This window comes from Protopterus annectens, chromosome 6.part0 (assembly GCF_019279795.1).
Source record: "Protopterus annectens isolate FY-2018-M chromosome 6.part0, PAN1.0, whole genome shotgun sequence".
Classification (NCBI taxonomy): Eukaryota; Metazoa; Chordata; order Ceratodontiformes; family Protopteridae; genus Protopterus; species Protopterus annectens.
Window position 1 is genome coordinate 1,643,324,768 of NC_056737.1, and position 13,725 is coordinate 1,643,338,492.

The window sequence follows — 13,725 nt, forward strand, 5'->3', positions numbered from 1 at the left end:
CTCTCCGTGGCTTACCTATGGAACAGCCTGGAGTCTCAGTACTTGCACCTTCCTCTGCACACAAAAAGAGGAAACATGTTAAGGAGTATTTTGAGGTCAGACCACATTTGAGTTTACCTCATCTGCTGGTGGCTTAGTCCCTTGAAGCTGTCTGCAGTTCCTCAGACCACCCATCTTTTTTCCCAGTCCTTTTGGTGTAGCCTTCCTAGCCACCAAACATTGGGAGATAGCCACATCCTCTGTGGCTATTGAGATGTCCTTGGTGGACAAGGGAGAGACTCTTTTTTCAGTGTCAATTGAAGGGGCAGGTAAAAGGTCTTCACCTGGTTGGGATAGGGATGTGGAAGCTAGGCCCAATTTTTTTAGGGGGGGTGTGCTTAGTAAGGAAAAACTTTCAGTCTCCTCTTTCTATTTCAATGGACAGGGCAGATTCTCTGGGACTTGCTAAGGAACATATTTCTACCTTGTGTCTGTATTTCAAATCTTCAAGTAAAAAAAGGAAAAGAGTCCCCTGTTATTCTGACAGGATTTTTTCAGACGGAAGAGCAGACATTGCAGAAGGAGGAGGATTGTTCCTCAGGAATTTTTTTCTCGGTCTGAGCATTCTACTTTTAAGTAAAGTAGAACATCTGATTTCCCTGTTGAACAGAATTTTTTCACTGATATTAAATCTAACATTAAAGAGGTTTTACAGTGGAACCAGAATAAGATTCCTTTGGCACAGAACATGTATCATTTGTCACAGTCACATATGCCTATGATTAATCCCATTCCTCTTGGATTGCCTGCTTTAAAGAATGTTTGTTTCAGAGCTTCCACCTTACCTTATGGTCAGCCTTTTATGTCAAGAGGTCTGACAGCTTATACAATTTGGACCAGACACCTGTCTCTTTTCTAACCATAAAGCAGATAAAACATTTATCACTCTTTCTAAATCTGCTGCCAAACAGGTCACTGCTAATAAAAACATTTATTTTAACAAAGATAGGAAAGCAGTGGACAGGGAAGGAAAGAAATGCATTTTTCAGTACTTTATCACAGAGGATTTCAAACTGTAAAGCTCATATTTTAAAGTTTTGCCTTGTGCCTTTTGAGAATATGTGGATGTTAGCAGTTAACCTTCCTTCTTCTGAGGCAAATAAATAAATGTTTCTGTAACATCTGTTTCTCAGGTGGATAAATATGATTTAAAGTGATTTAAAGTGTGCTTATAATGCTAATGATTCTACATTCAGAGCTGTGGCTGCTGCTGCTTGATCAGTTTTGAGATGATTTGCTTGGCTTTATTTTCACAATTTTTCTGATTAAGTTAAATTCTCCCTTAGTTAAAGAGACTGTACTCGTTCTGCAGCAGCGGTGCTTAGATTTTTCAGCCCCCATTTTAAGACCAAACAGTAGTTTTCCCATCACCTCAGTTCCCTTTTCAATAATCAGGAGCCAATAAGCAGGATTTCAAAAAAGAGAAAACAATGCAAATGGGGATCAAGAAAGAAAGTAGGTGTCTCTAAAATTCAAGGACAGTGCTCCCAGTCAGTCTAATTAACCATGTAACCCAAAAGAACAGAGGGTGTGAATGCAGTCAAACCAAATTCAGCTAATGAAACACCACAAAAGACTTACATAGTGTCCTTCAGATAACGAAATTCCACCAGTGATGACTAACCACTTGTTCACGATCCTCCTTCTGCTCTGGTATACTTTCTATGTCTCTAAGATGTCATCTCTACTGGTATCAAATTGTTTTAAACAGATGGGTTTTGAATGTAATCCATTGGGGTACACTTGGTAGAGGAAATTCCACCCTTCTTTAAAGGGGATTCACACTTGCTCTGGGAACCAGATACCTCTGTTTCTTCCCATTCTACACAAAACACTGTCTCAAGTAATCATAGAAACTCTGACTTTCAGTCTCATAAGCAAAGATTATTATAGAAAGAAGAATCCTGGAGGCCACTGCTGGATCTTTCTAGTTTAAACTTCTTTGTCAGGATGTCGAAGTTACTGATGTTATCACTTTGGTATTTCCTATCTCTTATCCCTACTCTACTGTTCATTGTAACACTGGATTTAAAAGATAATTTTCATCACATTCCTATTGCCAGCCTAGCAGGTGTTTTTTTTGTTTAATAATTTTTTGAGTCTGGAGCACACTATCAGTCCTGTGTTTTACCCTTTGGACTTTTTTTGAAACAACGGAACTCACAAAATGTCTAGCTCCTTTCATAGAATGATTTTCCTAATGTGTTGGTAGATTCTTCCTTGGGAAGAGCTGTTCTTACTCCAAACAAATTAGAGGTGTTTCAACAGTTCTTCCCGAGATTCTCCAGACAAACTGAAGCATTTTCATGGGTGTTAAACAGAATTCTAGGGTACCTGGAATTGATGATATGCATGCTGCCCTTTGACAGACTACCCATGAGGAAAATACAGTAGTACTTCACATCAGTCTGGGCTCAACATTCTACGACCTTTGCCTTTTGAGATTCCAGTTCTGGGTTTGTAAAGAGGGTGCTCAGACGGTGGGTAGACCAAATAGCACTTGCAATTCAGGTCTGCCATTTTCCCTTACAACCCAATCGAGACTCCATTGATGCTTCAGTCCTGGCATGGAGAATGTTTTTAAAAGGGATAAAAGTGCAGGCTCTGTGGAATCTTATAGACAGACAGTAACACATAAATGATCATAGGTTCATAGGAGATTACTAGGCTAAAGGCTCAAGAGCCCTTACAAGCCTATCCATTATTAGTTGAATTTTACCTAATATTTGATCCTTGAGGGTTAGAGTATGACATGATTTGTGCCTATGCCTTTGAGTATTTTACAGACTACCTCTCTTCATAAGGGCCATGTGCACCACCCCAGGAGTGAATGTATGATTTCCCATCCATTGATCCAAACTGTATTTGATGACATTCAGAAAAGGACTCTGCTTTACATGAATGAGAAGCCTGTTCCAGACAAGAGGTAATCTCTGAGCGCATATCTATCTCTCCAGCATGTCTTGTTCATGTCACAGATCAGGTTTAATTCCTTAGATCATGTGGCCCTTGTGCAGTTGGTCTTGTGAATGTGTAACAGTGCCTTGTAGGTTAGGCATAGATCACCCATTAATAGTCGATAAGAGACAATGTAAAGAAATAAAGCTTTCAGTATATCTGCATATGACATATTGTTTACACCCTGTATTTTTTGTATAGAACATCTGAGGGCTGCTGCAGCTGTTGCAAATGCCTGGTCAAGTACATGCCAAAAGGTACACTATACTCAATTATTGGTCTGATGAGGGCCGAGTACAGTGGGATTATAACCTCTCTGGATCTGGATGCTGTGCCTTTACTTATATGCTGTGCCACATAGAAGGACTTATTCACTGCTATCAACACATGGTGGTAAACGTTCAGACTACTACTATCTGTGTACCTAGATCTCTCACCTCTGAGGTTCACTCTTAGAGATGTGCTATTAATGTTGTAATTTGCATGAGCATTTGGCTTCCCAAAGGGTATGATTATGCTTTTTTTTTTTATTTAGTTTTAGGCCATGGCTCTGAGACCGATCATTTGTCTCAGTCAAACCCTTTTGAAGATATCTACATTGCTTGGAAATTTAGTAATTTCCCCCAGCTTGCAGTCATCAGCAAACATAGTCAGCTAAAGGTCTTCTACATTAACTTTGATTTCAGATAAGTGTACTCCAAACAGCAGAGGTCCCAGCACTGACTGCTGTAGTACACAACTAATAACTGACCTCTTGCTGAATTTGGATTCTCCCAATCTAACAACATGTCCTATCTGTCAGCCATTTGGCTAGCCATCTGGTGACGTAGGGTTTTATACTCAGTTTTTTTAGTTTATCCGCAATACCTGAGTGGGGAATTGTGCCAAATTCCTTAGCCAGGTCAAGGTAGGTAGTATGCACTGTTTTACTCTCATCCATGGCCCTAGTGATATTCTCAAAGAAGCCACAAGACTGAGCAGGCATGACCTGACCTTGACAAAGCCGAACTGGGTTGGGTCCAGTGTTTGGAGGTTTCCTATATCATTATTTATCAGGTCTGTCATAATTCTTCCTATGGCTTTGCCTATAAGACTAGTCAATCTTATGATTCTGTAATTTTCTGAGTCTGTTGAAGGCTGCCCTTTATGTAAAGGGATGACTGTTGCTCTCATCCACTCCACAGGAGCAAAGCCATGCTGGAGGCTATGGGTAAATAGAGATCTTAGTGAGACTCATAGGTCCTGCTTTAAGCTAAGTAAGAGTCATCCTAAGACATTGTCAGGACCCATCAAGCCAGGTTTTTAGCTTTAGAGAGTGCAGTAGTGACCTGTTGATTTGTGATGATTGATAGATGAACGATGGAGGGTATTTCTTGGAGGATAACTGGGCATGATGTGGGGTGTAATTTGAGATGAATTTTTCAGCCAGCAGATTTGCTATAGTTTCTGGGTGGTTATAGGTGATGCCTTCTACAACTAAGTCCACACATCATTGGGTGCTGTCTTTAAGATTGCAGGCAAAACTAAAAAATGTATTATGGTTATCCTTAGCTTGGGAGACTATTTTTGTCTCAAAATATGTTTTTGAAGACTTAATTAGTCCTCTGATTTGCTTGTTTAGACTAATGAGGGAGGATTTTGCTCTGTTGTGGACATTTTTTCTTACTTGTAGACTGGATTTCCTTTCTTTTGTTGTACAACCTATCTATACGAGGGGTCCACCAGTGTAGCTTGTTTTTGCAGTTTGTCCTAGGCTTATTTCAATCTGTTAGCTGTTTCTTTGCAATTGTTTATATGGTCATACAGAGTTTTTGGGTATGCCTCCTCATAGGCTTCTGTGTCTTCTGGGTTTGGGAGAGCTTGGAAATTATCTAAGTCATCACTCAGTATAAGGTAATTTGTCTTAGAAAAGTTCTTAAAGGTTTTGGGTTAAGATCAGGATTCTAGTTTTATATTTGTTTTGATGGAGACAGCTTTGTGATTTGATCTAACCAGTGAAGACATTACACTGGGGGAGGGTGCAACATGCAGCATTCTCCCACATTTGTGAATGCCAGGTCTAGGATATTTGTACCCCTAACTCAGAGTACAGACTACTTTCTCCAGGGCATTTGCACTGACAAACTCTAGAAATCTTTGAGCCTGAAGATAATGGTCATGTATGCTTCCCAGTTAATGGAGGGGTAGTTGAAATCACACAGGAATATGTTATTGGGCTGAATGATAAGTGATTCTAGTAAATTCACACATGAGGAATGGTTTTCCTGGTTCATGGTGGGAGACCTTATCTAGCAAGCATATGGTAATGGATTTTTTTGTATGGTTAGTTGGATAAGGAGTAGTTCAAGCATGTCATATTGTTTGACAAGTCTTGAGGTATGCTAGTCTTTATGTAGAAGGATGCCTCCACTTTTTGTCCTTTCATGTGCAGTGGGTAGTAAGAACGTATGAAAGATATTATAACTTTGGATTGCTGGAGTGCTTTCCCTGGTTTTGAACCATGTCTCAGTAACTGCAGCAAAATATACACACTTTGGGCCATCCAAGGTAAACCCCTTTTAACAACACAAAAAATAAATCTCCTGAAGTTAAAGGGCTTCCAGAACACCAAACCAATGTAAAGAAGCAAAAACAGCTGAAAGTCCACCACAGTTGTCTTTATTACATAACAAAGCTTTCAAGTAAAACTCTTCATCAGTATTTAAAAACACACTGGGCCGGATTCACGATGGCTTGCATGGAGTCTAAGAGTAGAGTAAGACTCCATGCAGCTGTCATGTCTGACGAGCGATCCAGGAACAGCCTGTAGGGGCATGTAAGATTGCTCCAAAAATGGCTCTTACACGGACAGGGCTGGGATATGCAAATCACCTCAATTGCAGGCGAAAGGCATGCAAATGAGGTAGATTTGTGATTCAGGAAACCCGAACCTGTCCGAGTAAGAGCAGTGTTATTTGCAGAAATGTACTCAGTTGACAACTGAGTACCGTTCTGCAAATAGCAAAGCGGAGCCGTGACAGCTCCAAATAAAGGTTGCATCCAGTGCAGGAAGCATGCCAATGGCCAAATATATGGCCATTGGAAATGTTCCCTGATGCAAAATTAAAATAAAAATAATTTTATTTTTTTTCGCCGATGTCCGATGTTTAAGCGTAGCGCACCGCCGCGCAAATGGGCTGCGCTGTAAAACACAGAATACTACAAATTAAAACCCACAAATGTGGATTTTATTGAAAGTGGTAATGTACAATGCAAGGGAATGGCAGGCTGAAGACAAGATGGCCACCGAGTAGAGGTTGCTAAGGGGGGAAGCTCAGTCTAAGACATGTAACCAAGCATTAGTAGGCAATCCTATGTAAATGAGTGTTAGGATAGTGAATCTCTAGTTTACATAGCAAATGAGCACAGTCAGTGGAGTGTAGGAGTAGGATATGGGGAGTAACAGAGTAGAAGATAGGTGACATCACGACGGGGGTATGTATGAAAGAAGTGAAGCTCATTGGAGCAGAGTGGCATGTGTCCACTGTCATTTAGACATCATGGAAAGAGGTGTGTCAACAGGTAGGCTAGGGAAAGCCAATAAATGGAAGGTGCATGCCGTGGATAACACCACAATTTCTTGCTGAGTGGGTATGCGTGCATGTGCGTGCCTGTAAACCTGAGTAAGACAGAGTGCACGCGTATAAGCGTGAGTGCACACGTTTAAGCCGGAGTAAGCATGTATAAGGCTGTTTAAAGAGTTGTAAGCACATTTGCACTGGTGTGTGTGTGTGTGTGTTAACCCGAATAAGCAAGTTTAGTCTGTGTAAGCATGTGTGCGCGCGTGATAGCAGCTGTGCATGTGTTTGCGTTTGTGTGCACTGTGCTCACCCCTGAGGAAACAGAAAGGAAAAAGGAAGCACAACAAATAGTAGGAAGCTACCAGGGAGTGCTAGCAGAGCTAGCAGGTGAAAACAATCAGAATCAGGCAATTACACAGGCAGTACACTAGCCCAGCCCAGCCTAGCACTTAAAACTCTGTCAACAACAGTCCAGTATGTTTCTCACAACAGACACTGCAGTAAGCTAATAGAAGTGAAAACTGAAAAAGCTTTACTGAGACAAAGAAATGTTAGGGGCTGGCATTGCTGTTATAAGGCGACATATGCAAAATGCTGAGGGTGGTGACAATGGAAATGCTGCTGGACAACCCACAGTGAGGAGACGGAAAAGAGTGTACAGGCCCAGAGTAACCTACCAGGAGCTACATGAGCTGGAGATAGTGGAGCACTATAGAGTGGACAGAGACCTCCTGCAGCAAATTGTTGAGCTGTACACAGAACCAATAGAGGGGAACCCATCCCAGTGGAAACCAAGGTATGTGTTGGCCTAAGAATACTAGCAACAGGTACCTTCCAGAGACCAACTGGTGATATGATGGGGATATCACAGACATCAGCATCCAGTGTACTACACCAGTTCCTGGATGCCATGTCAGCACATGTCGGTGATCATGTATATTTCCCCAATTCCCCATGAGGTATTGGCCAGCAATATGCATCTCTTCCAGCAAATAGTGGAATACCCTGAAGTAGTGGGTGCAATAGATTGCACGCACATATGTATCAAAGCACCAGCTGGCGAGCAGGGTAGGGTCTATTTCAACCACAAGGGCTTCCCCTCCATCAACTGCCAGGTCATGTAATGCCCAGGGCATAATACTGAATGTGTGTTCAGGCTGCCCTGGAAGCTACCATGATTCCCATATCTGGCATCTGACGCAGCTGTACCAGACATTTGCCAATGGAGATATCCCACATGGTCACCTAGTGGGGGATGCTGGCTATGGTGGCTGATGACACCCATCAGAAACGCACATACACCTGAACAGGAATGTCATAATGAGGCACACGCACAAACACGTAATGTAATAGAGCATGTGTTTGGGCTGCTCAAGTCATGGTTCCAGTGCCTGGACACATCTGGTGGAGCCTCGCAGTACTCACCAATTACATGTACCCAAATTGTCATGGTATGTGCTATGCTACATAATATGATCCTGCAAAAACAGCTGCAGCAGGAGCAGCATAGGCCTGGGCCAAACAGCCCCCCACCATTGCCAAGGCCATCACAGGCAGAGCGTGACTCGGAGGAGGAATAACCTAAGCCTGCCCCAGTAGGCAGAAGGAGGCGTGCCCAGTATGCTTTGGCCTTGGCAAAGAGGCAACGCATAGCACATACACTGGCTCAGTAGGAAGTCTGGAAATGATACCCCTCTCTAACTCGCACATTAAGTAAAAGGGATGCCTAAGTTGACACTACCTGCTTCCAAACATGTGCAGGGAGTGTAGTATGTGCATCCGACATAGGTAGCCCTGCAGCACCACCTAATGCATGAATACCATGTGTTAAGCAATATAAAGCAGTGCTAAACAGCAATTACCACCATGTAGTATATGCAAACAAAATCGCACACACCATCTAGCACAACTGTGGTCAATGTTGAGTAATATTGGGCAACGTCCAGCAATGTTGGTGAATATTGGGAAATGTCGGACAAGCCTGGTCTAAGTAGGGCATAGCTGAACAAAAGTCAACATGCTCATATATGCTTAACAGGCCCTTTAGCAGTCTGGTCTGCTCAGTATGAAAATATAAAGCAGTGATGGGCCTCGAACCCAGGATACTGTGCACTATAGCCAAAGTACTGAACCACTAAACCATGGCAGAATTGCGGTGGTCCACCTGTATCATGGAATGTTGATAAGTCTATGCAAAGTATCCCATGGAAACCCTGCAGGCACAGCATAATCCTTGTTGAGTTATGACACAATGGTGAGTCCTGCAGTGAGAACAGAACCTGACTTCCAACACACGCAGTATAAATGTTAATATTGGTCATGTTCGCACACATCAGCAAATGTAGTGGACCTCAGATAGAAACATATTGAAGGGTCACACTGGGCATGCTCACACACTTGAATAAATGAGACAAATGTCAGGCAACAAAACATGGAATGGTAGAACTGGGCATGCTCACACACTTAGGCCATGTCTGAGTACAGCAGTGGGCCACGCATATCTGGCAGTTGCATGTGTTAACCCAGGAACCTGTCACTATACAGCAATCCTCCCTGTGCACACAGTTATATGACAACAGACACATCTATAATATAGTGGAACCCTGTCATAATCAAATATGTTCTGCAGATACTGAAGTTGTTCATGGAAACTGGTAAAGCAAAGATGATAAAGACCTGCAAACAGTATCAGCAATAAACATTGTGCATCATGAACATTAGCATAGGTTAAGAGTTCGATACTAGGCTATCTACCCTAGGGCATGTACAAGCCTAGCCAGAGTGTGTTTGGCATTCGCAACCCTGTCAGATTACTACACTGTGTGTTTGAATAGGAGGTCACACAAGATAGCCCATGTACATTTAGGCTAGTGTGCCTCTGTCTAGCAGGGACCCAGAAGATATTCCAGGGGTAAATATACAATCACCCATACAGTTGTCAAGATGTCTCCAGTAGGTGGTCAGTGGGTGGCTCTGCCTATGAGAAACTGGGATTACATTCTGTAGTGAGTGGAGCCTCTGGGATAAGAATCTGTCCCTCCACAATGTCCTATTAACATCTGTGCTGAGGTATACATCCCTGGAGTGTGTAGCTCCAATGGAGTTGGATATCCTGAGGTGGAGCATGTCCAGTGATTCTGGTTTGGGTATATCTGTAAACAACAGGCACACATTATATCTGAGTAGGTGGTAAGCAACTGAGTAGAGCTGGAGTTACTGCATCTGAACTATGCAGGGCATCTGTGTGAGTACCTAGATCTGCTTGGTGAGGACCTTCCTTGGCCAGTACAGTTGCTGCAGGTGTCTGGTAAGGTACACCCCAAATGTGGCATTGTAACCAAGCATGGATGTGATGAGTATAGGGGCACAATGACCTTACTCGATCTAGATGTGAAACCATCTGGGATAAGGTGGCCCACATGGAAGGTGTGTCCAACCACTTTGGCAATGTGAATGTTAAAGGTGACAGTACGAACAAGACATATCCCCAAACCCCTAACAACTCCTACCGTATGTAATGGAGTACTACCTATGTGGTAATGTGTGGGCATGTTGTTACTCCCAAAGGGGATGACTATGCAACTAATGGCATTTAGCTGTAGGCCATGGCTCAGGCACCAGTCATCCATCTCTGCGAGACCCTGATTGAGTATGCATGTGGCAGCTGGAGAGTTGATCATGGCACCCAGTTTGCAGTCAAGTGCAAACATGTTCAGCAATCTTCCCCCTGTGGAAGCCTGTACGTAAGACAAATATATACTGAACAAGAGAGCTCCCAGGACCAAGCTGTGTGGGATGCCATGTGTAACTGGTACCTGCAATTCTGACCATGTGGGTGCTATCCCTGATCTAGGTATCAATCCATTGTGTGAGACATGCGTCCATATTGATGCTGGTGAGCCTATGCATAATAGGCCAGAGGGTTATAGTGTTGAAGGGTTTTGCAAGGTTCAGGTAGACTGGGTGGACAGCCGTCCCTATGTTGATGGACCTGTTAGCCATGTGAAGAATACAAACAGGTTCAAGAGACAACATCTGCCCACAACAATGCTGAAATGTGTAGGACACAGTGTCTGTAGGTTCCCAATGTCTATGTGTAGGAGTCCTATGACAATATGCTCCATAGCTTTGCAGAACAGGCTACATAGGCTTATAGGGCAATATTGTCTGTGGTCCATTGTGGCACCAACTCTGTGGAGCGGGACCACTGTCACAGTACGCCATTCCTTGGGTACATATCCTGTGGTAACTCTGATATTGAACAGTGATGTAATGTGAGGGTTGCGTTTGTCATGATGCTTGTGTATGATGCAGGTTGGGACACCATCTGGTCACATTGATACTGTGATGTACGCAGTGGGGAGGGCAGCACTCACCTGTTACTGTGTAATGTCAGGGAGGTTATACTCTGTTGCTCCTTAGGGGGGATGGGTGGGAGGCATCTGCACTGAACCTGTTTGCCAGGATGTAGGCAATGCCAGTGGGTTCAGGGTAGGTTTAGTCAGTATGCAGTAACTCACAGCATATCAATGAGTGTCCAGCCAGGTTACTGACATAGCTGAAGGCCGTGTGATAGTCCTTTGAGTCAGTTGCAATTGTCTGGTAGAAGCAGCCCTTAGAAAAGTCCATGAGTGATTGTAGCTGTCTGCTAGTACAGATCACAGATGCCTGAAGGTGTGTGTATCTGTGATGTATAAGGATACTCCCCCTAGTTGTGTTATCTGTTCCAAGTCTTGTTGTCAGACAGCATGGTATGAAACATAACCTGGTAGTGCTGGTGTGCATAAGCGAGCCTAAACCAGGCATCTGTCAGTGCACAGATATTGCTCTCCTCCATATTGAGGAGAGTCCTGAGTGGCTACAATATGAGGTTAACACAACTGTTGTTGAGCAGCATTACCCTTAGTTTCATTTAACCTGTAACGTCTATGGAGGTGGGTTTGTCTTCTGAGCCCTGCTTAAAAAAGGCACTATGGTGGTAGCAAGAGCCTTAACCAGCATACCAAAGTCCAAGGGTGACAGGTGCAAGCTGTCCATAGTGAAGCTACGTGGCATGTTGAGCATGTCACCATACGCTGACAAACACTGTATCCCCTATGAATGAAACAGATTTGTTAGCCAACTGTTAAATGTGATATGTGTGTCCATATACTGTGACATCATAATTGGTGGGTGTAAGATGCTAGACAAGGTCAGGGTCATACTAGCCTGGGCTACATGATCAGCATGTACCTCCATGTATCATGTCATGTGGTCCAGAGAGTAATGTCTGAGGTTACACACACCAGCATGGACAATGATGGTACCAGTCTTGTACTTGCTTTGGAGTGACCTGACTGCCTGTGTTATGTGGCAGATCCTGGCACCCAACAGACAGCCCAAAGTGACTATTCCCTTGCCAAGGCTGGTGAGTGGTACATCAGTGTGTCTGAACATAAGTGTCACCTATTACAAGTGTATTAGGTGTGTTGTGTAGCCCGAAGGGCAGTGACTGTGTGGCACACTGACATTGTGAACTTTGTGATATGTGGGTATTGTAGTGGGGTAGCAGGTGTGTGTATGTCTGCTTTGGAGGTCTCTGCTGCTTAGGTAGAGTACATTTACAGCATCCGAGTGTGTCAATGTGTGCTAATGTGGCTTAAGTGCTGTTGCTAGAGGATATGTGAGACTGATATGTGGTGTGTGTGGATACCTTCACCACCTGATAGACTGTGCCAGTCATGGGTCGAGAGAGTTCAGCTCCCTGTATGTCAATATAGGTGCATCTCACACATATATCTGAGTTTGTCGGGAGGAGGAGAGGGTTGTTTGCGTACATGAGGCAGATGTGACATTGTGTCAATATCACAATATCCACCAGCTGGACTGAAGAGTACACACAAAACCGACCCCTGGACATACCAGGATATTATCATGACATACTCTGTAGCCTATGTAAAGGAGTATAAACGAAGAAACCAAAGGAAACAAGCTCTGAAAAAACACCTCAGCAGGGATCCTTGCGAGAACACTGTTTAATCTTTAAGTGCGATAGTTCCAGTACACTTTTCGTTGAGACCAAACCCAACTTCCTCAGAAGATAAAACATAAAACAAAGAACCATGGGCTGTGTGAAAGTTATATATCAGTTGTAAACCACACCCACCAAGGTTCCTTAATTAGTTAATTGAACAAATACATTGCTCCATTTTAAGCAAACATTGCTAAGACAATTATTATCAAAACCATAATGATTAAAACTGTAACCAAAATAAAAATATTATAAGAAAATATATAAAACTGTAATATTAATAAAATTATGTGGACTTTCTCCAAGTTGTTCAAGCATGTCCAATGTTTGTAAATTTCACAGAATCATTATAAAATACTTGGGAACAAATTCCCTTTTCAGTTTAAAGTATATGATCCTGGTGAAAATAGGACCATGGAATTTCAATTGCTATAAAAGTCAAAACTAGTAACACGAAATTCCTTATGAGGTTGCCAGCCCCCAAACAAACCATAAGACAAGCAAAAAACTACTATGGAACGGACCAGCATGGTGAACAAGACAGTGGCCGGACCCACCTACTTTGGGTTCCAATTTTCCGTAAATAACTGTTTATGTAAGGTAAAAAGTAGATACCCATCAGTTTTACCCAGTCTAGGTCTGTGTACATTGACACTTCCTATAGGTATGTACCGAACGGACCTAATTTCATATTTCGTCCTGTTTTTTGCTTTAATTTGGAAAGTGCAAAGTTCCTCTACCAGTGTATATGGTCCAGGATAAACTGTTAAATTTCCTGGAACCTATCTCTCGAGGTTCTTTAACCTCAAGATACAGGCTATAGAACTTGTCTCATTTATTCCTGGCCACTGGTTAGCATTTGTCCGAAGTTGCCAGAGTAGTTCTTTTCTCTCCAACTTCAGTGAGTTGTGCCCTCCTCTGGGGTCCCTCACCTGTTGGTCTATTACTTTGAACCTAAATTCATGATTGGTGTGTTCATTGTGGTGTCTAGCTAGTGCATTAACCTGATTATTGTTCCTGATGTTATAAATATGTTCGTACACCCTTTCTTTCAATTTCCTATCGGTTTTACCGATGTAAAAAGCAGGGCACTGGAGGCACTTTGCTAGGTATACCACCTGCATGCTGTTACAATTAGCTTTAAAGTTCATTTTAAAT